This window comes from Psammomys obesus, unplaced genomic scaffold (assembly GCF_907164565.1).
Source record: "Psammomys obesus unplaced genomic scaffold, mPsaObe1.curated_primary_1811, whole genome shotgun sequence".
NCBI lineage: Eukaryota > Metazoa > Chordata > Mammalia > Rodentia > Muridae > Psammomys > Psammomys obesus.
Window position 1 is genome coordinate 18508715 of NW_026596101.1, and position 24690 is coordinate 18533404.

Below are 24690 nucleotides of genomic sequence, written 5' to 3' on the forward strand. Positions count from 1 at the left end.
GCTGAGACAGCCCCGGGGTCATTGCCATTTGAGGCATACTCGGTGGGAATGCCCCCAAGACTAGGGGCCTCAGAGAGGATCTGCACACAGCTACTGTAGAGCCTGACTAGACAGTGGCCTGGGTGATAGCGAGACCATTCTCTAATCACACCTGCAGTTTCTCAGAAGTTCAGCTTCTTAACATCTTCAAGGGTGTTTTGTGACTAGTCCTGGGCTTAGAAAGGGCCAGACATGGCATTGTATTTTAACTCGAGAAACCATGAGACAGTAAGTGATATGTCTGAGTTTCCCCTTATTATCGCCATAGCCTGTAATAGCTATGTTGTTGGTTTTCTACCCAACATAGTTTAGGCCAAATTATAGAGGCTTTTACTGCCTCTTAGCTGCGGGTATAGGTCAAAAGATTCCAAGCAAACGTGTACATAAGATACCTTCTAAGCTGGCACACTGAGACTGGGAGTGTCCCTCGCTATTTTGCGCAACATCTGCCGCCCCCTGCCCTCACTTCTCAAAGCTTCTCACTGTGCTATGGGGAGTCTGTAAGCCGCTCTCAGTCCATGCCTTACTTCTGTGGCTTTTCCTCTACCTGGAACAGAGGTCGATGTTTTGTCCACGTCAGCTATTTCTCCACTAGAGGAGCCTGCCGCCTTCCCAGGCCCGTCAAATGCTGCTTTCTCTGTAAGCTCTTCCTCACATCACATCACAAAATCACCGCTTCGCCCTCTGTCCCTCTACAGTTTGCTGATACCTTTACACCAAAGCGGGCCGGGCAATTTGCTTGTCGGCTTCCATGCCTGCTAAGGTAGTAAACGTTGATTTCTAGTTCTTCTCTCTCTGTTTCTTTATCTGTGTGTGTGTGTGTCTGTCTGTCTGTCTGTCTCTCTCTCTCTCTCTGGCAAAGTTTCACTATGTGTCCCAAGCTAGCCTCAAACTCACCATGTACAGGGGAGTATAGGGTATCTTTGCACTCATGATGATCCTCCAGCCTCAGCCTCCTTTGTGCTGAAATTATAGATCTGCTCCGCTGCACCCAGCAGAACAGCACACCTTATGTCCAGGAAGAATCAGCTGGGGATCTCCTCCCTGCACTGTCATCCTTCTCTGTCAGGACTAGACTGGCAGGAGACATGATCTCTGAAATCGCAGGAATAGAGGGAGGAGGTCGTATGATAGCTTAAGTGTCCTCTGTCGGTTTCTTAGTGAAAGAAGGCTCTACTGGTGGGACGGATGGGTTGAGTCTTTAGGAGAGGGGCATAGGGAGAGGTCTTCAGATGACTGTGGCATGTTTTTGACAGAGACACTGGGAGCCAGTCCCTAACTCGGTCTGTTTTGCTTCCCAGCCGTAGGATGAGCAGTTTTGCCCTGTCGCATGTTCCCGCCGTGCTGGGACACCAAGACAGTGGCGCTGGAACCTCTAAAACCACGAACCCGAATTAACTCGTTCCCTTTACAGGTGGATGATCTTTGGAACTGGCTGTAGTGCTGGGAAGGTGGCCAGCACGGGAAAAAGCACCCAACACACCACCCGGCAATTAAGCACAGCTTTGCTCCCATTTCATTGGTTGAAGCCATCCTCAGCTATGGCCAGAATATGTGCTAGTTGTCTTAATAATTACTTTCATAATTACATAATAATTACTTTCACCCTATAGATGTTTAATAAATGCTCCGTCAGTAAACAAGTGGGAGATGGTTACCTATGTGTCTTGAATCTGAGTTGTATACACTCTTTTCGAGCTCCCGTCTCTTCCTTCGCAGAGTCCACTTACCGTCAATGTTGCATGGTGCCCGTCTATTCAGCATCACGTGCTGGGCTTTGAGCTGTGCGTGTTCAAGCATCAGTCCTCAGGACAGTGCTGTAGATCATACGGTAACATTTCTCCCGGCTTTATTTCCGTTTCATGATTAAGGTCCAGAGACCTTATTGCTTATTTGATGGTGTATTGTGGGGAAAAAAAATGAAGGCATCAAATTCAATCCTGTCTGTCCCTAAACCCTGTGTGTAACTCTCAAAGCAAGGGGGTGGGGGGGGGCATGAGCTGTCCTCCCAGGACTTCCCTTCCCGGCCTTTTAATAGCTTGGGTAAGAATAGTTTCTATAACGGCCACTTAACTGTTCCCAGTCCACAGACAAAAAGGAACTCGACCCACTTTTGTACCGGGACTGTGAGGAGCAGTTTCAAGCATGTGTCATTCAGAAGCTCCTCTGCCCCTAAATATTCTGCATTTTTCTGTAGCTCTTGATGTTATGGTTTTCAAACGCTTTTGCTGTCGGTTGTCCACCGAATCTTTACAGAGATCTAAAGTTCTATCTGCGAAATTATAACCTGTTGTCCTTCTTAGCCCCCACCGGGCCTTCTTCTTCTGAAGTTTTGGAGATTGAGCTCACTGCAGGCCTGCTGGAGAGCCAGAATTGGGTTGCCCACGGGTCAGGCTGATCCTGTCCCTCCAAAGTAATGACCACTCTGCCCCCTAGTGGACGGAATGCGTGTCGCTGTCCTTGGTGCTAAAACATCAGTCAGCCTAGATTCTCAGACCTTTCCAAAGATGGGATCTTTAGGGAGGATGCAGGGAGAGTGCCTGAAGTTCATTTTTCCATTTCTCTGGCCTTTATTCTAGTAGCAGAAAAACTGATTGCCTGTAATTTTTATAGTTCTTTTCTTCCCTGTACTCATTATTTTTCAAAGTTGAAAACACATGTTCTTTCTATATGCCTTCTCCTCTTTTTATACCCTCTTAGATCTTAGGCCTGTAGGTTGTTGTGATTATCCCAGCAAACATCAGAAACAAATATACTAAAAAAGATGTTGGAGAAAGCTCATTGGTTAAGAGCACTGGCTGACCTTTCAGAGGATTCAGGTTCAACTCCCAGCGCCCACTGACTGGCTTACAACCGCTTGTAACTCCAGTCCTAGAGCAGGTAAGGGCTATCATAAGCTCTGCGTGCACCCAGGTAACGGATGTGCATGCAAAGAAAACACCCGTACTCATAAATAAAAATTAATACATATTATTGTATAATATATATATATATACATATATATAAATGAAGTAGAATAATGATAAAGTAGGAGCTAAAAAAAAAACAAGCTTTGGAATCAGTCTGACCCTGTTTGAAGTGGGAAATCATATTTTGAGTGGGAAATCCCTGAAATGTTAAGTATATACTTTTTGTTCTTTCTCTTATTATTGAATAAGGTATGTAAAATGAAAAATACCTGTACCATATGATCTCAGCATTTTCTCCCTAGAGAGATGCCAATTTCATGTACGCTTTCATTCATTAAAGAGAGTTATTTTAAAAAAAAAAGTCTACCAGAAGCCTGTGCCTCCTGCAAGGCTGCAGCTGCTCTGCACTGTGAGCCTTGGCACTTTTTTAAAGGACTCAGGTTTAGAAAACTTTCTCTCCAGAAGTTAAAAAGCATTTGTTTCTGTCTTCTTCTGGCCTCAAGAAATGAAATAATATTAAGTAACTTGGTATCTCTTTTCTCTCTACCTTAGCTGCTGGAAACAAACAGTTGAACCCAGTTCAACTCAGGGCCTTCTCTGCCTGCACCCCAGCCAGCCTCCCAAGCTGATCTTTATCTGCTGTTTATCATTGTCTGATTTAGTTTTCTTATCTTCCCATTCACAGCCTATCAAAAATTCATATATATATATATATATATATATATATATATATATATATAATATATATTTACAAATAACCGGTCTGTTTTGCACCAAATTCTGCCAGCTGCTATGAAAATTCTAATATAGATGCAGTACATGTTGTAGATATACAAGTAGACCCTAACATTAATTAACTTTACTCCATGTAATAAGTTATATTGGAAAAACTATTATTGAAAAATAAGCAGCTAGTCTTTATATTGCTGTGGCTGAAATCAACCAGGACTAGAAAATTAGGTTAACAGGCTTCCCTTGGCCTCTCCCAGGTCGGACACAGCTGGCAGGACAAGCAGGGGGGAAGCAGGGTGACGAGGTTAAGATCCTGAAGCCTGAGAGTGGCCATTCTTTTCTGTCATGGAGTAGTGATTTGGACAAGTTGTGTGGCATTTCCTTAGTGGGCTTTTCCGTTGTTCCTTTATCTGTGAAGAACAATAGGTGTGAACACTAAATGGAACAAACCTGACGCACAGTGAGGACGCAGGAAATGTGTGTCACGGCACACACTATATTAGGAACTGCTGTTTGCTACTGTTTTTTTCTGCTGGAATCCTTCCCTAAACATCCTGTGTAAAACCTCATGACAAGCACACACGCACCCGACTCCTCGCTCATCTGTTGTTTTCTCCATGATGGAGTGTGTATTCACTCATCTGTTCATTTTCTAGTCTTCCTACCTGAATGTAGACAGAGTTGGGTGGCAGGTTCATTTGTTCTTTCCTTCTGTACTCTGAGCAACCAGGACAGTTTCATGGCATGCTTGAAGGGCCTAATAAACATCTAATCAACTAATTAATTGATTAGACATTTTTTAATCTGTTAATTAATTAATGTCTAATCATAGGTGCCTATTTACACTGGTATTTGCTGGGAGGTGGGATTTATTAGTATAAAAATGATCCTCAGTCTGTGGGATGTCACTCAGTGCTGCATCACTTTCCTAGCATATGCAAAGTTCTGGGTTCAATCCCCAGCACAGGGAAAAAAGATTTTAAAAAAGGTTAAATGAATATGTAAACCCCAGACAATTTGTTATTGACCCATTCCCAAAATGACTAAAATTCTTTGTCACAACTGTAATTACATACGGTTAAGTCTTGGGGATTTTTAGACCTTCCTCTACTAAACTTTAATTAATATATAATACATCACATCCCCCTTTCCCTTTCCTTCCTTCAATCCCTCAATGCTTCCCCAACTTCTCCCTTGCTCCACACTCCTCAATTCAACAGTGTCTTTTTTATGATTACTATTGTTATATATAGATAAATTTATAAATATATAAATACAATTTGCTGAGTCTGGTGTGTGTGTGTGTGTGTGTGTGTGTGTGTGTGTGTGTGTGTGATTTTAGGGCAATCATTTGTGTTTGATAACCAATAAGGGGCCTCATCCCTAGGAGAGACTTATTCTCTCTCTCTCTCAGCATTCCTTAGTTACCTGCAGGTCTTTGTCTAGGAGTGGGACCCTGTGAGTTCCCCCGCCCCTTTCTGAGTTAGCATGTCTATTGATATGGTCATTGTCTGGGCCTTGTTAAGGCAGACAAAGCCTTGAGCTATCGTTGGCAGAGCTTTTCTGTCATTTCTAGGAGACAGAGTCTCACGGCAGCTTTTCTGGTCCTTTGACTCTTACAATCATTCTTTTCCCTCTTCCACCATGGAGTCTTAGATGCACAAGTTTTGTTCTGTATGTATCCACTGGGGTTCGGCTCACCACCCTCCATTCATCTCTGCATTACGACCAGTTGTGGCTTTCTGCAATGGTCTCCCCTTGCTGAAAAGAGAAGCTGCTCCAGTATCAGGTAAGAGCTGCACTTACCTTTGCGTTCGAGAGCAAGTAGTTAGAATGCAGTTCGGAATTATTCTGGTGTAGTGACGCGGTGAGTGTAGATTTTCCCCTAGACTCTCTACTCTCACTACCCTCAAGAAGTTTGCTAGGTTTCCAGTACCAGACATGATTTCCCACCTATTGAGTGGTCCTTAAGTCCAATTATACAGCTGCTGAGTACTACCAAAATGAGTGCCACTATGGCAGAGGCTCCTTTTAAAACACAGTCTAAAAAAAATGATCTAAGGTGGCCAAGAGTTCTCTCTGCATTCCAAGTTGATGCATGCTCTCTGTTATCAGAGAGGGTGGAGCACAGGGGTACTTGAGAAGGCAGTCCACGCATCTTGCAATACCCCCATTGAAGGTCAAACCCACAACTTGGCTTATCACCCAATTCATTCTGGCCTCTGGTCACTCATCTTCGGCTCTTTCTTCTATTTGCCTTTCAGTGTTCATACTGTGTGTTCAGACTTTACTGAACACGGCGTTCAGGTGAGCATCTGGCCTTGAACTCCAGCTGCTTGCCAGTAGTCAAATTATTTATCTCTTGTTATCCCGTGTATTTATCTGTGTATTTGTTGTGGAGGCTTTTTGAAGATGGCATGCAATAAACCACATAAAATGCCAAGAAGTTAATAAATGCTCAGTAATTATTAGTAATTATTACTTATCCCTAATTTGACACAGGAGCTCACTTTTGAGGCCTTGGTTTGTTTTTGTTTTGTTTTGTTTTGTTTTTGTTTTTGTTTTTTTAGCTTGCCCACTAGCAAAACTAGATGTATTTCATCAATGCAACTTTTTGTCTTATTAGAGTCTTTCTCCATTCCCTACCTCCCCTCAGAAGAAAACAACAGAGGCTAGAGAGACAGCTCAAACGTTAAAAACACTGACTGTCCTTCCAGAGACTTGAGTTCAATTCCTAGCGCTGAAGTGGTGGCTCACTACCATCTATAACTCATGCCTGTGGGGCACAAACATAGGTAAGCAAAACGCCAATATACGAAAAATAAATAAAAATGTAAAAAGAAAACAATGAAGAAACATTTGCCCTAGTCAGCCTCTGAGATGATAGTTCTATCTTATAAAGCTGGACTCACATCCCACTATATCTTCCAGGTGCTGTCTGTGACATGTAAGAGATACTTCAAATGGTGAGGACATCAGGAGCTAGAATAGTATGTCTCTGTCTCCATGACTGACTCTGTCCCAAAGGCTGAGCCTCCTAACTTTATCCTTACGAGATGCTCCGGGTGGGCAAGACGCTTAGGAGGCCCTGTTTCTGCAGAACAAGACTCAGGATGGTTTCCCTTGTGCCGAGGACATGAATGGGCACGTCCTTTGCATTTGCAAATCACAAGCTGACAGCAAGCTCTTTGTCATCTCTTGTAAAATCTTCGTACTGTTCAGCTTTGAGATCAGAGCAGCAGTTATGTGTCTGGTCGGCCTTGCCTCGAACCCACGAGTCCCACGGACTGGGAGCACACTCATAAATCAGTCTTGTAACCATGAATAAATAGTACACCTTGTGGGGTTTTTTTTAATTGTTTATTTTTTTTATTTTATGTGTGTGAGTGATGAATGTATATACGTGTGCATCATGTGTTGTAGGTACTCACAGAAGTCAGAAGAGGGTGTTGAACGACCTGGAAGTGGAGTTAGAGACATCTGTTAGCTACTTAACTTGCATGCTGAGAAGTGAACCTGGATCCTCTATGAGAACAGTCAGTATGCATTCTTAACCACTGAGTCATCTCCCCAGCCCTTATTTCATTTTTTCGGGTGTTTTTGTTGTTTTGGTTTTGGTTTGTTTATTTGTTTGAGCATTCAGGATTTTGTGTATCTCCTGCTGACCTTAAACTCTCTATTTAGTCAGGGATGACCCCGAACTTCTGATCTTCTTGAGTCTATCTCTGGGGTTTTGAGATTATAGGTAGGCGCCACCACTCCTACTTTAGGTGGTGCAAGGGAATCAAACTTGGGCTTTGTGCATGCTAGGAAGTACTCTACTAAATGAGCTATGTCCCTAGCACCTAAATATCACACTTAGAAATAAACACACCAGACTGGGGATATAAGGCTCTGGCTTTAATTACTAGTGCATGGACAAAAAGAAAGAAAAGGAGGCAGAGAGAGAGAGAGAAAGAGAGAGAGAGAGAGAGGCTGAATCCTTTTTTAGAGAAAGAAATTGTCATTCCCCAGCAGTGACATTCAAGAATGTTCTACTTGATGGCGACAGCAAGCAGGAAATCTGAGGTGTCAGACAGAAAGTGAAAGTTAATAAAGTCAGCCCTTTGTACTTGGATTAGATAAAGTACTCGAGAACCTATGATTTGTTTGGGAAGAATGCTATTTTATTTTCTCCCGAATCATCATATAGATAAGAGCAAGATTGAACTCTAGTGGTGAAAAGGCCACACTACAAGCTATTTCCAAACCCTGCAGATGAAATAATAGGCGGGGAATGCTGATCCTAAATAGAGAGACTGCGAGGCTGCCGACAGCAGCCTCCCTCCTAAAAGAGGACTCTGTTCAAAAGAACCCAGGTTTTGTCCCATATGGTGTGACTGTTATGCTGTGTTCTAGGGCAAATGCCAAGAGCCAGTATTTTTAGATTTTTTTAAAAAGTAACCACTGACTATATATGAATATACAAGGATAGCATTCATGAAGTCATGGGCTGAAAATATGTTTTATTAAGAATTCCTTAAGTCAACCTCGACTAGGGCCGTGTTAATAAGAAAGAGAGCAGCCTACATTTCATTCATTCTGCTAGCAAGAATCAGATAACTCCCCTCTCTATGTGAGACATGACAGGGATCAGAAAGTAAAATTAATTAAACAAGTGTTCTGCTTTCTTGGATGAAAGGTATTTTCTCTTGGTGTATATACAGAGGTGTGGAGAATTGGCATATGCAGGCTTTCTGGATTAAAATATTTCTAAAGACTTCTATGAATAGAACCCACCCATACCTTGGAATTGGACGGTAAAAACCTTATGCATTCTTGCCCTGCACAAGCCTGCTGTGCTGTGTGACATTCACAGGCTTACAATATACATACATGGGCTTGCCCTATACATGATTGCCCTATACAGGCTTGACTTGTTTGGCCTTTACACATTACCATGCTGTGTCTGAGTGCCTTGCCCCTGATGGTAGCTGACATTCCATGTAGCTTTAATTTGAGAAGGAATAGATTTCTGTTCATAAACTCTATGTGGCCAGCAAGCCTAATGACTCTGATTTGATCCCCGGTACCTACATGGCAGAAGGTGATAATCAACTCTTGCAAGTTGTCTGAACTGCACTCGTGTGCATGTGCACACCCCACCCACCCACACACCACAAACAAACTAATAAATAGATAGGTAAGAAAATAAATTTAAAAGAGAACCATTATTCAGAAGCAAAGTACCATGTACTTGTTAGTTGGTTGTTTTTCTTTGAAATCCTAGTGGACTGGCCAGCAGCTGATTTGTTAGCGAGGCTGTCACAGAGTAACATTTTCTAAAACATATAAATAAGAACGATATTGGGTATGTGTTAGTAAGCCAGTCTTTACAACCATGACTCATGTTTAATATAAACAGAGGCATATGGAGATCAGGAGTCAGCTTCAGGAGGCTTTCTTCGGGAGCCATTCGCCTCTTTTAAGATGGGGTCATTCTTTGGTCTTGAGCTTGCCAAATAATCCCCAACACCCAAAACGCCAGCACACCACCATGTATGGCTTATGGCTTTCCACTGTGGGTTCTGAGGGTCTAGCACAAGTCCTCATGCTGACATGAGCTACCACCCAAACCTGGGTGAAGGATGCTTCGGTTGTTTTTGTTTTGTTTTGTTTTTTGTTTTGATAGTTCTAAGGATCCACACAGGCTATTTAGACCATTATCTGGAGCCCCACCCAAAAGGGGGTGTGGGTGGCGTTAGCTTTGTTCATGTAAGATCTTTCCCTTAACCCCAGATCCCCACTTGCTGCATGACACACCACTGAATGAAAACCAGGAAAGAAAGGCTGAGTTGATGGTGACAGTGAAGAACTGAACAGGGTAAAGGAGCCCCAGGCGTGGGCTTAGAGCCACTTGCAGGTGGTAAGAGTATACTGCAATGCTACCAAGCCGGACAGCCTGCTGAAACAGCTGCTAGGCACGTGTGTCTGTTTAAGCTGTAAGTAATTCCAACAGTAAACTTTTATAGTTAGCTTCCCAGTAATCTCTCCTATTCCACATGTTTACGTGACCACACATGTCTAATAGCTGCCACGTTGGACAGCGTGTTTCGGTGCATGAAATTCCAACCCTTAACTGACTTTCTTTACTCCTAAATTTAGTAGCTTGCTTGTTTGCCTGGATGCATCCTGGCTTGCTCATTCCTTCACCCATTGAGGGACATCTTGGTTGCTTGCGGTGTGCAGCGGTTTTAAATACAAGACCTATCAACACGCACACGCTGGCTCTCGCATGGCCAAGGGTTTTCTCATTAGTTGGTAAATACCTAGGAACAGATGTTAAGCCTGACTTCGCATGGTGGGAGACCGTAGAGCTTCCACAGTGACTATCCATTCTGTGCGCAATGCAGGCCTGAATGAGGCTTCTGGTTGCTCCATACCCCTGCCAGCTGTTGATGGGGTTGGAGTTTGGGATCATAGCCATCCGAACACAAGGTAGATATGCAGAGATCTCAGTTTTAAATTTGTTCTTTCCTGATGACCAATGGTGATTAACTGGTCATCTTCATGTCTTAATTGGTTAGATGTCTATTCAGATATTTGGTGTGTGTGTGTGTGTGTGTGTGTGTGTGTGTGTGTGTGTGTGTGTATTTTAGACCCGTGTATGTGGAGGCTAAAGGCCAACTTCAGGTTGGTTCTTCAAGGTGGTCCACCTTGTTGTCTTTTTGTTAAGATTTATTGTATGTGTGTTGGGGATCAGTGTGTGTTATGAATACAGATGACCAGAGAGAACAGATGAGGGCACTGGACCTTCTCCCCCCAACCCAGGAGATGGAGTTACTGGCAGTTGTGAGATGCCCAACACTGGTGCTAGCAACTAAATTCAGATTATCTGCAAAATGGTTCCTAACCACCAAGCAGTCTCTCCAGCCCCGTCACCTTGTTCTTTGAAATAAGGCCTTTCATTGGCCCCTGGAGCTTGTGGATTTGGTTAAGTCTGCTAGCCAACAAGCCCCAGGGATCCTCCTGTCTCAGCATTCCCAGCGCTAAAATTACAAGCATATAAAACATGTCTAGCTTTTTAACCATGGTGCTGGGCTTGAAACTCAGGCCCTTGGCCTTTCCTGGTGAGCACTTCCCTTTGGAAAACCATCTCCCAGGACTGGTTCTACTTTTTTTATTGCTTATTTATTTGTGTGTGCATGTGTTTGTTATGGGAGACTGAACATAGTCAAGTCTTCTGCCACACAAGAGCACCCCTGCTTGTCCTTACGCTTCTTATGTTGAGACAGGCTCACTAAGGTACCCAGGCAGGCCTTCAACTCAGTACCACTTACAGGCCTGGCAGGCCTCCTGCCTCAGTTCCCAGGGAAGCCAAGATAACAAACCTGAGCCGATAGGCCCAGAACTTACTTCTTTTTTGCTATTGAGTTTAAGAGTTGTTGGGTATTACGGATACAAGTCCTTCGTGACATCCATATTCTGCAAACACTGGCTTCAGCCATGATGGATCTCTTCATGTTGGTCTTCTACCCACTGGGCTTTTCCTATTGTACCAGAAATCAACCGTTAATCCCAAGGTTATTGAAATTTTCTGCCATGTTTTCATCTGAAAGGTTTAGTCTTATCTTTCACACTTAGCACTATAAAATGTTTCTGGTTTGTTTGTGTGTGTACGTGTGTGTATGTGTGTGTGTGTGTGTGTGTGTGTGTGTGTGTGTGTGTGCGTGCGTGCGTGTGTGTGCGTGCGCGCGCTTGCATGCACATATATGTGGTGTTGAGAAACAAACCTAGGGTCTGCATATGCTAGACAAGCGTTCTACCACTGACTTACAGCCCTGGCTACACTGAGAGAGAGAGAGATTATATGTTGTTCATACTATTGGTTAACAAGCAATCCTTTCTTCACTGAAAACATTTATACCTTCTCCAGAGAACAGCTGGCTCTATCTGTGTCATTTTTCAGCTCTCTGGCTTTTGTACCCATTCTTATACCAACAATTCTGGAGGAATCCAAAGCCCTCTTCTGGCTTTTGTGGGTACTGCATGCACAGGACATCCAGATACACATGTAGGTAGAACACCATATACATAAAGGAAAATAGAAGTTGTTTGTTTGTTTGTTTGTTTGTTTGTTTTAAGGGTTTCTCTGTGTATCCCTGCCTGTCCTGGAACTTGCTCTGTAGACCAGGCTAGCCTCGAACTCACAGAGATATACCTGCCCTCTGCTTCTGGGATTAAAGGTTTGCATCACCACTACCTGGGAATATATGAATTTTTTTAAAAAGAAGTACACTGTGGATTGGGAAGCATTACTTTGTAATAACACTGTCTCTTAAAATCCAGGGCCACAGCACATCTCTCTGCTATTTATACATTCTTTCATTTCTTTCACCAGCATTTTAACTTGTAAATTTTTATACAAAAAAATTTATATATAACTTACAAAATCTTATAAATTTGTTCCCAAGAAATTGTGTTTATATATGTCAATAATTTACATTTTAATTTCAGATTCCCATTGTTCCTTGTTCAACTTTGTACTTTGACTCTTTTAACCTGCAATTTTACTTGTTTCCTTAGTTATTTTCTGTTGATTCTCATCATTTTACATAAATAATGACATCATCTCCACATGGAAACTGTTTTGTTTTGTTTTTTTTCTTCTTCCTCCCTTTCCTTTTCTTTTTCTTTTCTTTTTTTTTTCTTTGTTTTTAGACAGCATCTCATTTCATATTCAGGCTAAACTGGAGTTCTTTCTGAATGCTGTTACAGGTAGCTAACGCTGTGCCCATGCGCGCGCGCGCGCGCACACACACACACACACACACACACACAGAGAGAGAGAGAGAGAGAGCAGAACTTGTCATGAAAAAGGATGCTAGCTATGGTCTCTCTCTAGGTGTTCTAGATCAATCTGAAAATCTCCCCCATACACCTCACTGGCTGTGATGACTCTGAATTTTATTTTATTAAATGCTTATTTAGCATTAACTGATAGGGAATCTGATCTTTCTTCTTGAGTAGTGACATAGTGGATTACATTTATGGATTTCTTGACAGTTTCACCAACTTTGCATATTTTGAAGAAATCTAGTTGATTGGCATATATATATATATAAAATGTTGTGCATTGAATTTGTTTGAATAATTATATTCAAGATATTTGGATTTTTATTCATGAGAAGTATTTGTGGCTTTTCTTGTAATGTTTTTGGTTGAAGGGTAATACTGGACTCAATGTTTCAGAAATGTTTCTTCTTTGGTTTTTGGGAGACATTGTGGACCAGGCTAATTCTACCTTCAAAGTTGGTGGAATTCTCCAGTGAGCCCAATAGAGTCTCACTTTGATTTTTAGAAGGCTGTTGAACATTGATCTTAGTTTTTGGGACATAGTAATTCTCGCAACTGTGTGCATCATGGAGGCCTGTTTCTCTCTAAGTCAGCAAACTCTCAGGTGCAGGCCTCAGTTCACAGTGTTATTTTTGTTTTCCTGAACTGTGCAAGGGATCGAAGGTGAACCATGTGGGTTCATGGTTTGTGGCTTCCCTTGCTGAGCCTTGTCAGGCTTCTTAATTTTTCTAAGTGCCATGCTCCTGTGTTCCTCTGCTATTCTGTGCTTTGGCTTTGATGGGGCTTTGCTCTAATTCCTATTATTTCTTTTCTCCTGCTAGCTTTCAGTTTAAATTTTCCTTATTCCTTTAGTTTTTAGTAGCAGAACTTTCAAATTAGAATACTTAATGTATTCATCTTATTTTAATTTCCTTTTGGCTCACTCTAATCACCTATGTCATGGCTGAATCTGTTTCTCCTTTCTCTTTTGCTTTGGGCTTTCAGAAGCCTTACGAATTTCGGTGACATGGGGACCATCCCACTAGGCAGTTGAAGCAGAAGTAAATAGGGCTGTGAAGTTTGCTAACCTGGCAGGAAGTAGCCCATGTCTTCCCGGCAGATACAAGAGGCCTCACGGTTTTCTCGGGCCCTTGCTTAGTTCTCTCCTTGACTGTGGGTCTATCCACCTCAGACAGTTTATGTCTTGCAGCTGTCTTTATTCCAGGGCCCTCTCCTGGCTGGTCTCCTGATGGTCTGATGTGGGTATGAGGGAACAGTTTATATATTTCAGGAAATCCCAGTGCTTCTATGTTCTATAGAAGCCTCCAGGTAGATCGCACAATACTTTTTCTTCCCCTTCCAGAGTCACAGGGACAGTGTTCTTAGAGCCAAATGTGGCAGGAGGAGAATGTTTAAATGGCGCATCCACAGAAGCACGGCTCCTCGCTGTTCCTCATTCTCACATGATCGCCACTCTCACAGTAGTTGACATCCAAGCCCCCAGTTCCCGCAACTTCCCACTGAAATGCCCTGCTCGGTTCGCACTTCAGTAGGTCCTTCTCCACAAAAGAAAATCCCAGCTGGCTAAGCATGACCCTCCAGATTTAGGGGTGACTGTTAGCCTTGATACTGTGCTAGATCTCAGAAAAAAAAAAAAAAAAAAAAACTGTTTGTCGTCTGCGGTTACTCGAATTTTCTATTTGACTTACAACAACTAGAATGCTAGTTCCTGGATTTTTTGTTTTTACAAGTATATGTGAAAGCCACAAGATGGGATAAAGCTTAAACCATACTCCCATCAGTTTTACAGAACTGGAAGGAATTTCTCAGCATCAAGGATGTACCCCAAAAGGAGGCCCATCTCATCTGTGGCTTTATACAATTTAAAGTAAATATCTGAAGGCTAACTATTGTACCAGACGCTTTGAAGCCCGGACAGTGATGACCGCTGAGAAAGGGACCACTTGTTGTCCCTTTCCTGTCCACCAGGAAGGTGCTGACTCTGATGCCATGCATATGGCTGATGCCCTGGGTCTCTAGTGAACGGCTTCTGTGAACATCGTCTGTTCTCTTCCCTACAGATGGGACTAAGTGAATTTCTGTTTTTGTGATGGTCTAAGATTCTCATCATCTCACAGGGTAGTTAGCCCCAAGCAGTGCCTTTCCCTTTCTCTTCAAATGGATTCTGGAGCAACCTCAGCATATCCTCTGGCAGTGATGAACAGCTAATATTGAAATTCTTCTGGGTTTTCCCCTGTGCTTGGTGATGTCTCCATAGAGCAAGCATTCGTCTTGGATCGTGCCCCGCTCCCCATTAGCTTGTCCTCCACACAGTCGCAGATGACAAGGTCATTGCCATAGAAGGCAGGATCACATAAGGTGGCCTCAATCTATAAAAGCAGTCCCAATGAACATGCCGTGTGCAGCTCGGTGTGAGCTTCGGCTTCAGATGGGGCATTTGTTACTTACAAAAAGCCGCAGGGATCGCATCACAGGGCAGACATAAAACCCAGACTCCCTCCAAGCTGCGCGAAATGGAAGAACAATCAGCTCCATCACTTACGCCGCACTCTAAGTTGTCTGGGAGGTTTATGATCGCTCATTAGTTATTCTCTGCAGCACACTTGCGAGGGAAAGGATAGGGTGCATTCTGAGGGAGGAGGGGAGTCCTTGAACTGAGCACTGTAGCTTCTCTGCCCCTTTCCATCCTAGCCTGGAGCGATCCCCAGGTGGGCATTGCTGTCGCCTGACAGGAAAGCATGGTTTAAAAGAAAGAGAGGGCCTTTTTCTTCTTTTTCTTTTTCCTGTTTCAGCTTGTATTTGGTAATAACAATTTCCTTCACAGAAATAAGTTTGGCCTCCTGGAATTGAGGGTGCTTGGTGCAGACCGCCCAGAGGGATGCCTGTAGGCTGGAAAACGGATATTTCTTTCCAAGGTTGTGTTGCTGCTGGGTTATTTACAGTTGTCCTCGCTGCTGTAACCTCTCTGTGTGGGTGCAATTAAAAACAGCTCTTCAAGGTGAGGATGAGTCAAGAAGCAGGAGATTCTTAAGCAGTGAAGGACATTGTTGGCTATCAGGATCCTTCAGCTAAAGCTCTGCTCTAGAAAACCTCTCCAACCTTTTTCCTTTTCTTGGTAAAATAGCATCCAGCTCTGTGAACAGGGGGCTTATTCTGGGTGATGCCTGCTGCATAAAATTATTCGTTGTGATGAAGGCTGGGCCAGAAGTGGCCATTCCAGAGAACATGCAGCCTGTTTCTAAATGACATCTGAGCAGACCTAGGAGACAATGGATTCTTGGAAGAAGGCCAGAGGCAGCACACACTCTAGGAGCTCTGGATTGAATCGAGGGCTTCTCTCGTGAACAGTGTTTGGAATTTTCCAGAATAGAAGACTGTCCATTCCAGTTTGCAGTGCGTTCACATTCAAAAGCAAATCAACTCCTGTTGCCTGTGGGGTTTGAAATTTTATCTTAGCACTTCAGCCAGTCCACACATGTTCCCTAAATAAGATACACAGCCCCCAAGGAGGAGCAGGCTTGGCCTTCAGGCAGACTCTCTAGTCATTTATTCACAATATCAAGTTTCTTCTTGGGCTTTCTATGCATTTTTTATAATGGGGTAGGTCAACAGAGAGCACAGTTCTTGCACCAAGGGGAATAAGAGTTCATTTTATGCTGAGCTCAGTATGTATAACCACAGCCCCAGGATATGGATTCATGTTACCCTAAGGGATGTGTTCCAATGTGGAAGAAGTTGCAGGGAATTTTATAGTCACAGACAGAAGTCAGGGTGTTTACTCGACTCCATGAGGACAGCCTGTGGGTGGGTGTCTAGAGTCTGGAAGTCTCAGCTATAGGTTTCAGATACTGCAACATTCTTGGCTTCAGGGGTGGTGAAGACAGTGGTCTACTGAGTATTGCACCGCCAAAAACTTACCTAGTACCCACAGAATGTTAAAGCCAACACAGAGGTTGGTAGCAAATGACTAATAAGGGGTCTAAGAAGAACCCAACTTAATTATGGCTGCCTGTCTGCCACTCTCTTCCTCTCCATAAACAAAGACTTGTAGTCAGTCAATCTTTAACATAAGCGTGAGTTCAGAAAACTTCAGTTCACACATAGCCAGTTCCTTTTTGCTAAACCTCAGTTTTATCATCTTTTAAATGGAGCATAGATAGTACTTATGGGAATAAAATAATGAAGCAATGTATTTCCTGGTACATAGTGTTTCGTTACTATTTGATACTTTTATGCACCTTCAGCCCTTTTTTTTTTTTTTTTTTTTTTTTTTTTGCCATGTTCTGTGGACTGGCTGTGATAACACGTCTTATGCTTGTGCCCGCATGGATGTGTCTACTTAGTTCACATGCTGAACGAGACCAAGAAGGTGGCACTTCGGTCACCGTCCCTCTTTTGTTAGTAGGTATCTCCTCTTTTTTATTCCACATCTCTCTTTCACAGAAAAGAGCTACCCTAATGAGTTTCCGAAACTCTATTGTAAATTATTCCAAGTAAAAGCCCTCCCAGGCATATTTACACACGGGAAGAGTTGATATTAAGGGGTTCCTGCATGGCCCGCTACTCACCTACCCAGCACACACTGTAAGGACAGAACCACGGACACCACAGGGAAAGGAGAAGGAGCCTTCAGAGTTCCCTAGACAGGCACACAGTGTAGGACAAATCCTGCATCATACAGCTTTGCTAAATGTTGTTCATTTCTAGAACACAAGTTTGAAGGGAAATTTTTGTTGAGCTTCCACCTGCTGATTAATTTCTGTATTCTTGAGGTCATTTAAAATCAAACCACAGTGTCCCTATGTTCCATGTTAACATCAGGTCCAATAACCAATACAAATACTCTCAAGTAAAAAAAAGAAGAAGAAAACAGATGAAAGACAACATCAAGCATGAACCCAACCTTGGAATTCGATACTTCTGTGAGGGTCAGTCTGTTCTTGCTTCAGTGTATCTCTCTGACTTCAAGAAAAGATTTCAGGGCTGGAGGTAACTACTACATCAGCTTAATTTTAAAAGCAAGTGTTAAAGAAATATGAGTGTCTCATGGCTAAATTAATTGAGATAATGAAATAACTTGTGCCCCCAGACGATGGAGGGTGCTTTGCTGAGACTTCCAAAATATTGTTTTGATGATCAGAAAAGACAAAAATGCTTCAGAAGCTGTTCCTGATTGGACAGACATTCTTTATCCAATTTGGTTCACAGCTGGCTGACTTTGCATGGCCCTGATTACTGCTTCAAATTAAAGACCATTTCTATTGTGGATTTGAGTTATATAAAATATCACAATGCCACTTGCTCAAATAAGCCCAAGGCCCTCTGTATGGGGTCTGTGGTGGTTGTTCAAGTCTATTTCTGGATGCTGACACTGTGAAAACATAGGAATTTTACATTAAAGACAAGTGCTTTAAAATCACTACACACACGTCAGTTAGAATATTGACATTATCTGTTTAAAATTACAAGTTGGTTTGTTCAAATCATTTATTCCTCCATGTAGTTGAGATCTGTTCGTGGAATTGTACCAATCCATTCCCCTTTGGGGTATTGGGGCCCCTTGCCTCAGATTCCTTTCTTAGCCTCCAGTTGTTGATGTCATGGAGTCTGATCTTTGCTGATGAGTGAATTCTCTCTTCCCAGACACTTACTGAAGCCAGAACAGATGACAAGCCCACATGCCTCCTGAACAGACTAAATAGGAAAGGATGCAACTAAGGAGGGCAGAGGACTGGTGCGGGGCTCATATGTCTTCTCCAGTCTGTTCCCCTACTCTCTTCACTCAATTAGCCCAGGAGGTTGCTCCAGAATCCAGGGGTCTGTGTCTGGATGTGTGATTGGGGCAAAGATCTATTTTTTTCAGTTTAAAAAATTTCGCATTTATTCATTTATTTTGTGTGTATGTGTCCACACATGTGGCATGGTGTACCTGTGAAGGTCAGAGGAAAACTCACAGGCATTAGCTCTCTCCTTCTACCGCACGTGTCCCGTGGGCAGAACTCGGGTTGTCAGGCTTGGTGGTAAGCACATTTACCCACCCAGCCATCTTGACTGGCCTCAAAGATCTATCACTTAGGTTACCTTCTTATTGTTGGTGTCCACTAGGACAGTTGATTTTTTTAAGACAAGGTCTTGCTGCGCAGTTCAGGCTGCTCTGAATCTCACTATGTACCTGCCTCACCCTCCTGAGTACTGGGTTGACATGAGTGCGTCATCAACCTTGTCTTGAACAAGAAAATTGCTGAAAACAAACAAAAACTGCCAGAGTCTCACTATGTAGTCATGGCTGGCTTAGAATTCACTTGTAGACAGCAATTGGCCTTGAATCCACAGTGATCCATCTGTTTCTGCCTCTTGAACCACAAGGGATTTTTGAAGGTATTTCTTTTCTATAATCTTAAGTAGACTCATGTACAAGAAGGACCAGTTACTGGCTACAGATACAGGTTGGACATCCATAATACCTACATCCAAAATCCCAAATGCTCAAAATCTGAAACTTGGCTTCAGTCAGTGTCTGAAAAGGGTGACTTCGCTCATGAACAGAATCTACTGACAGAAGCTGAAAACTCTGCATTATAACAGCAAATTTTGTATTATGATAAAAATTATTCCAAACACTGCATAAAGTTGCCTTCCGGCTATGTGTGTAAAGTACACATGAAATGAATGATTTTTGTCTTTAGACTTTGGTCTTATCCGGTGACAGCTCATTACATACACATAAATGTGGCAAAAAAAAAAAATCATCTGAATTCCAAAACACTCCAAGTCCCAAGCATGTGGGTAAGGGACATGCAGCCTGTGCCACTGTGGTTGATATCACAAATGGAAGACTGTGGCGGGCATGTGGGAAGTCAGTGTGGCCATCTGCTGTGATCTCGTCTGTGATGGAGAAGCCTGTGTCACGACGGCTCTACAGACTCGCTGAGAAAGCTCCCTTCTGCCTTCTGCTGCACCCCAGACAGCCCCACAAATTGCCCCAGCATGCTGTCTTTAAGACTGTGTTTTGCTGTATCTCATGATGTGAAAGGATTAGCAAGGATTCCTCTTGGGCTGTGCTTCTCCACGTTTCTCAAGCATCAGAATCACTTTGAGGGTTTGATAAAACAGGGTTCCGCCCTTCCCACTCAGAGTTTCATATGCAGGAACTATGGGGTCTGGGAATTTGTGTTTCCCATGAGCATCCAAGTGACCAAGTGCTGCTGGTGGCCAAGGCCACACACTTGAGAGCCATTGCTATAGACGCTTTAGAAGCAGACAAAAACAATAGCAGAGGATAGGTGAACAGGAGGATGAGACATTCTCAGTCCTGTCTTCCTTTGTCTTTGACCCATATCTAAATATCATATGAGGAATCCTTTTATTGTTGTTTTTGCACAGACTGTCCTTGAACTTGTTAATTAGCCAAGGATAGCCTTGAACTCCTGATCCTTCTGCCTCTACTTCCCAAGGGCTGGGATTCCATGCATGCATGTATCACCATACCTGATTCATGCAGGGCTGAGGATCAATCCCAGGGCTTAATTCATGCTAACCAAACAATCTACTGAATGAGCTACATCCCCTATCTTCAGGAAACTCTTATATGATTTCCTGAAGCCATGAGCTCTTGGTGCTTTGTGACCTCTTTGATTTTTGTATTCCTTTGGTCATTCCCCCCCCCCTTATCTCACATTTTGTAAATCTATTTTCCATCCATATGGAAATAGCACAGGGGCCATCCTTACTCAGTTGTAGTCATCGTTTTCCAAAATTGAATCCACTTAAAGGTAAACCTCCCAAAAATCTCAGGTTGTCCACGTTGCCCACGACTATGAGAGCTTTTCAAAACAGGGCATCTTCAGTGCTAAAACAGGAAATTTCTAGGCAAGCCTAGCATCCACTGATAATTTCTAAGGTTAATGAGCATGTACTTTTGTTTAGTATGTGCTGTGTTCATGTGTATGTGCATGTGCATGTGTGTGTGTGTGTGTGTGTGTGTGTCTGTGCGCGTGCGCGCGCATGTATTTGGAAAACAGAAATTGACATCATGTGTTTTCCTCTATCACTACCGTGTTTTCTGAGACAGCACGTCTGGCTGGATCTGGAGCTCACTGATTTAGCTACAGAGAGCCCCTGGGAGCCTCCTTTCTCTACACCCTCCCAGCACTGGGACTATAGATGCCCTTGTCCATGTCTGGTTTTTGCATAGGTGTTAGGGATCTGACCTCAGGTCCTTATGCTTCTGTGGCGGGCTCTTACTGAGTCATCTCCCCAGCCCCATGCACACTCATTTCTTATCATCTACAAAATTTACAAATTTTTAAGTTCTCTCACATCAGTACTACACATCTTTTCAGTTGAAGCTGAATGTGGTGGCCCTTGCCTGTAATTCCAGCACATGTGAGAACAGAGGCAGGAGGACTGTTACAAGTCTGATGCCAGACAGTGATACGTAGTGTCTTCTAGGCTAGCCTGTGCTACAGAGTGAAACCTTGTCTCCAGAAACAAACAAGAGCATTCAACCAAGTAAGTAAATATTGTCTTATTTCTTACCTTTATGCTATCTCCACTGTAGAAAATAAGACCCCTCTTTCCTTAACCAATCACAGGAACCTTTTGAGAAGGAGAGGGGTTTTGTGCCACAGATCTGATATCTGGAATAAAGAAGATCTTTGGCTTTATAGGCTTTCGAAAAGACACATTTGAAACACCAAATTAACCCTGACCTATAGCCAAAATTGGCTGTTAAGAATCACATGTTTGGGAGTAAACAAACCCATTTATTTCTGAAGCCTTTCCATCTCCTCTCTCTTCAGGGCCATTAATTCCATGAGCCTTTCAAACTGTGATTTGCCAGCAGCTGTGAAAGTGTAACAAATTAATTATAGATGTATGTTAAATTGCTTACATTACCATCCCTGGGTTAGGGATAGGCTCTTGTGAGTGGAATGTCTGATCAAAGAGTTTCTATCCAACCCCCTAGCAATACAGAGCCATTTTTGTTCTGCTTGCCCTGCTGTTCCTAGGTGAGGGATAAAAACCAAGCCCCGATGTGCAGATCTGCCTGCAGGCTCCTGAGGCCCATGTAGGCACCTGAGTGTAAAGGCAGATGCACCCTTCAGCTATGTTCATCTGGAGCAGCCCCCAAGGCCTGTGTGTTAAAGGCTTGGTCCTTCGTGTGATGCTGTTGGGAAAGGGCAGGCCCTGTAAGACTGGAGGCAGATTAAAGGGGGTTCTATCACTCAGGGTATGCCCTTAGTAGGGTATCTCTGCTCCCACAAGTATGTACTGCTCCCTGGCCCAAGGTCTAACGTGAACAACTCTGCCCCGCATACCACTAAATCCCCAAATTTGTGAGCCACAATGAACCTGTTATAATATGACAACCTCCTGTATTTGTTATAGGGATAGAGAGCTGATCAATTCACCGTCATTCCCCTGAGTTTTACAAATCCAGAGTTCCAGACATCACTTAAAAAACAACCCTTTTCCAGTATCGGTCAGTCCTTCCATCTTCAGTCCTCACCATACCTAAAGTCTCAGTGGATCTGTAGACCCTGCGGTTTCTTGTGTATAGTTCAAAGTTTTAGTTTTTTCTGATGTGTTTCCAGGTTACTGTTACCTTTCGGTCACAGGCCTGGGCCTCTGAGATGTGGTCTGTGTCCTATTCATATTAGTTCTTTGCAGTTAAACTAAGTTTATCAGTAAATGTGGAGTCTTACCTTAGCCCCTGCACATAGGCCCTCCTGCACTTCCACAGAATTGAGCCTCCAGTAAGGGGCTGAATATACAAGTGAGCAATGGCCAAAACATACGTCAAAATTAACCTTTGATCCACTGTAACCAGCCCAGGCATCCAAACCACGAATTCTGTAACAAATGGCTCAGATAGTTGTCACCTCATCATCAAATAACAGAGACAGCTTCTATTGCCAGAACTAAATACCACAAGCCATGTAAAGAAGGAATCAACTTGTGTCCTATAACTCTACAGGCTGTGGAGATTAAGCACATGGTGCTGGCATCTGCGGAGGCCTTCCTTGCTACTCCACAACAAGGCAGCGGGCATCATACGAAGGGGCAAAATGAGTGTGCTCTCCCTTTTCTTATGAAGTCAAAATGGGCATTGCCACCCCTAAGGCCACATCTGATCATAATTACTTCCCAAAGTCTTCATTTCTGATGCATATCACTCTAAGGATTGTGTTTAAATATGAGTTTTAAAGAAGATAAGACCTAGACCATTGTAGACATTTTTTTTCTTTTTGTATCTCATCCTCACCTCAAGCCCACCAATCCATTTCCATTTCCACCTGTGAACCATACAGAGAAAGCCAAAGCAGCCACATGCCATGACTCCTTATAGTCACTGCTCCATCAGATCCCTCGTGCCAACATTCTCCAAAAATGATACAGCCAGATCCTTTTTTTATTCTGCGTGATTTGTGCACTGCACAGTGATTATGGCTAGCTTCCTCGTGTAGCACTCCAAGACCTATTTTCTCTTACTTGGGCACTCTTTGCTCTTCTATAAAAGACAGAGTTTCTAAGCAAGGCAGGAATCAGAAGGGGCCTAGGGTTGTTTATAAGAATAGTTGGAATACAATAGGTTCCAGAGCATCCCATGGAAGGCTTGGAGGAAGCTACATGGATGCCTGCTCTCCACCCACCACATTCAGCTCTGTGCAAGACTAGAAGGGACAGCCTCTCTAGCCAAATTAATGACATAATGCTGTCATGGATAACTTACAAAAACAGCAAAGTCTCAAGGAAAAAGAAAATGAATGCATGCTGTTCTATTCACCCTGTTCACTAACAAGAAGGGCACTGAATATAAAAACCAGTTAGAAGAACAGGAAAAAAGTAGGTGTTTGTAGGTGATGTGAGGATGGAATTTCTGGGTTGGCTACAAAATGGGAAAATGTCCAGGAGAGCCATGCTGTCACCCTCCCCTCCTGGTGCACTGTTCTATGAGGCAGAACTGAGGTTGTCCTGAAGGAACCATCCAGTCATCCTCCTTTCTAAATTTCAGATATGTGCTATGGCCAAAATTTTCATCCAGATGGGAAAACCAAGGTTCAGGGAAGTCCTGTAGCTGCCTCGAAGTCACGTGGCTGCTTAGTGCTGACACGGGAATGTGAATTAGAGACCATCCATATGAGAAAGCGTCTCCTTCAAAGGGGCATGCCTTGTCTTCTTAAGGCCAGAAGTCCCTGCCGACAGCTACTACCCACAGATAAGCATGGCCTCTCTCTGCTTGTGGACATGGGAGGTTTCCTGATAGGGACAGCAGATATGTCTGAAAGTCAGTGTCCTTGGAATGATACCCAACCAATGACAGAGAGATCTGGGTGAGCACACAGGACTTGCACCTTGGCCTCCTCACCCTGAAGTGGCAGTATATTCCTGAGGTCGGCTTCACACAGCCCCTCAGACGCTGTCCAACCAGAATGAGCTGCAGGTGTCCTCAGGAATAGCCTGATGGCCACCACCTGCTGAAGCTCACGCCGTCCCTGCTCACTCCCTGTTCCCTCTCCTCTCCTCAGATTCCTTTTCCTAGGGAGTTACTCGCACCCAAATCCTTGAGGGCAAGCTGGCCTTAGGAGGACCCAAACTAAGTCAGAGGAAGCCTGTGGCGAGTGAAAGCATCTCTTACCTACAATGGCTTGAACGAGACACACATGGTCAGACAGGAAACGGACAGATGGTGACCAGAACACAGCTTGTTAGGAAAAGATTCTTTTTAATAACTCTTTTGTCATCAAACTATAAAGTCTTTCTTATTAGGATTTTAGAATCAGGATGCGTTACAAAGTCTGCCTTTGTGTGTCTGTCCAAATCCTTTAATCCTGCGTAAATATTCAGAATATTCATAACTTCAGATAGGAGACGTTTAATTAACCTTTGATAAGTGCAAATTTCACTCAGAGTTTAAAAACAAATACTTTAAAACTTAAGCAATGAGGTGGTAGAAATCAAAATTTCAAAGACAATATAAAGATTACAGGAACTCGGAAGCAGACAGGCGTAATCTTAGAGTCCTAAGAAGGCCAGAAGCAGAGGTGGAGAAAGCAAGCGGGGAAGTGAAACAGTTTTGAGTTCAGAAAGTAAGCCTGCGCGCACCATCTTGGCAAAGGCAATATCAAACACAGAAACAAATGAAATGCATGCCCTGAGTGTTTGGGTGTGT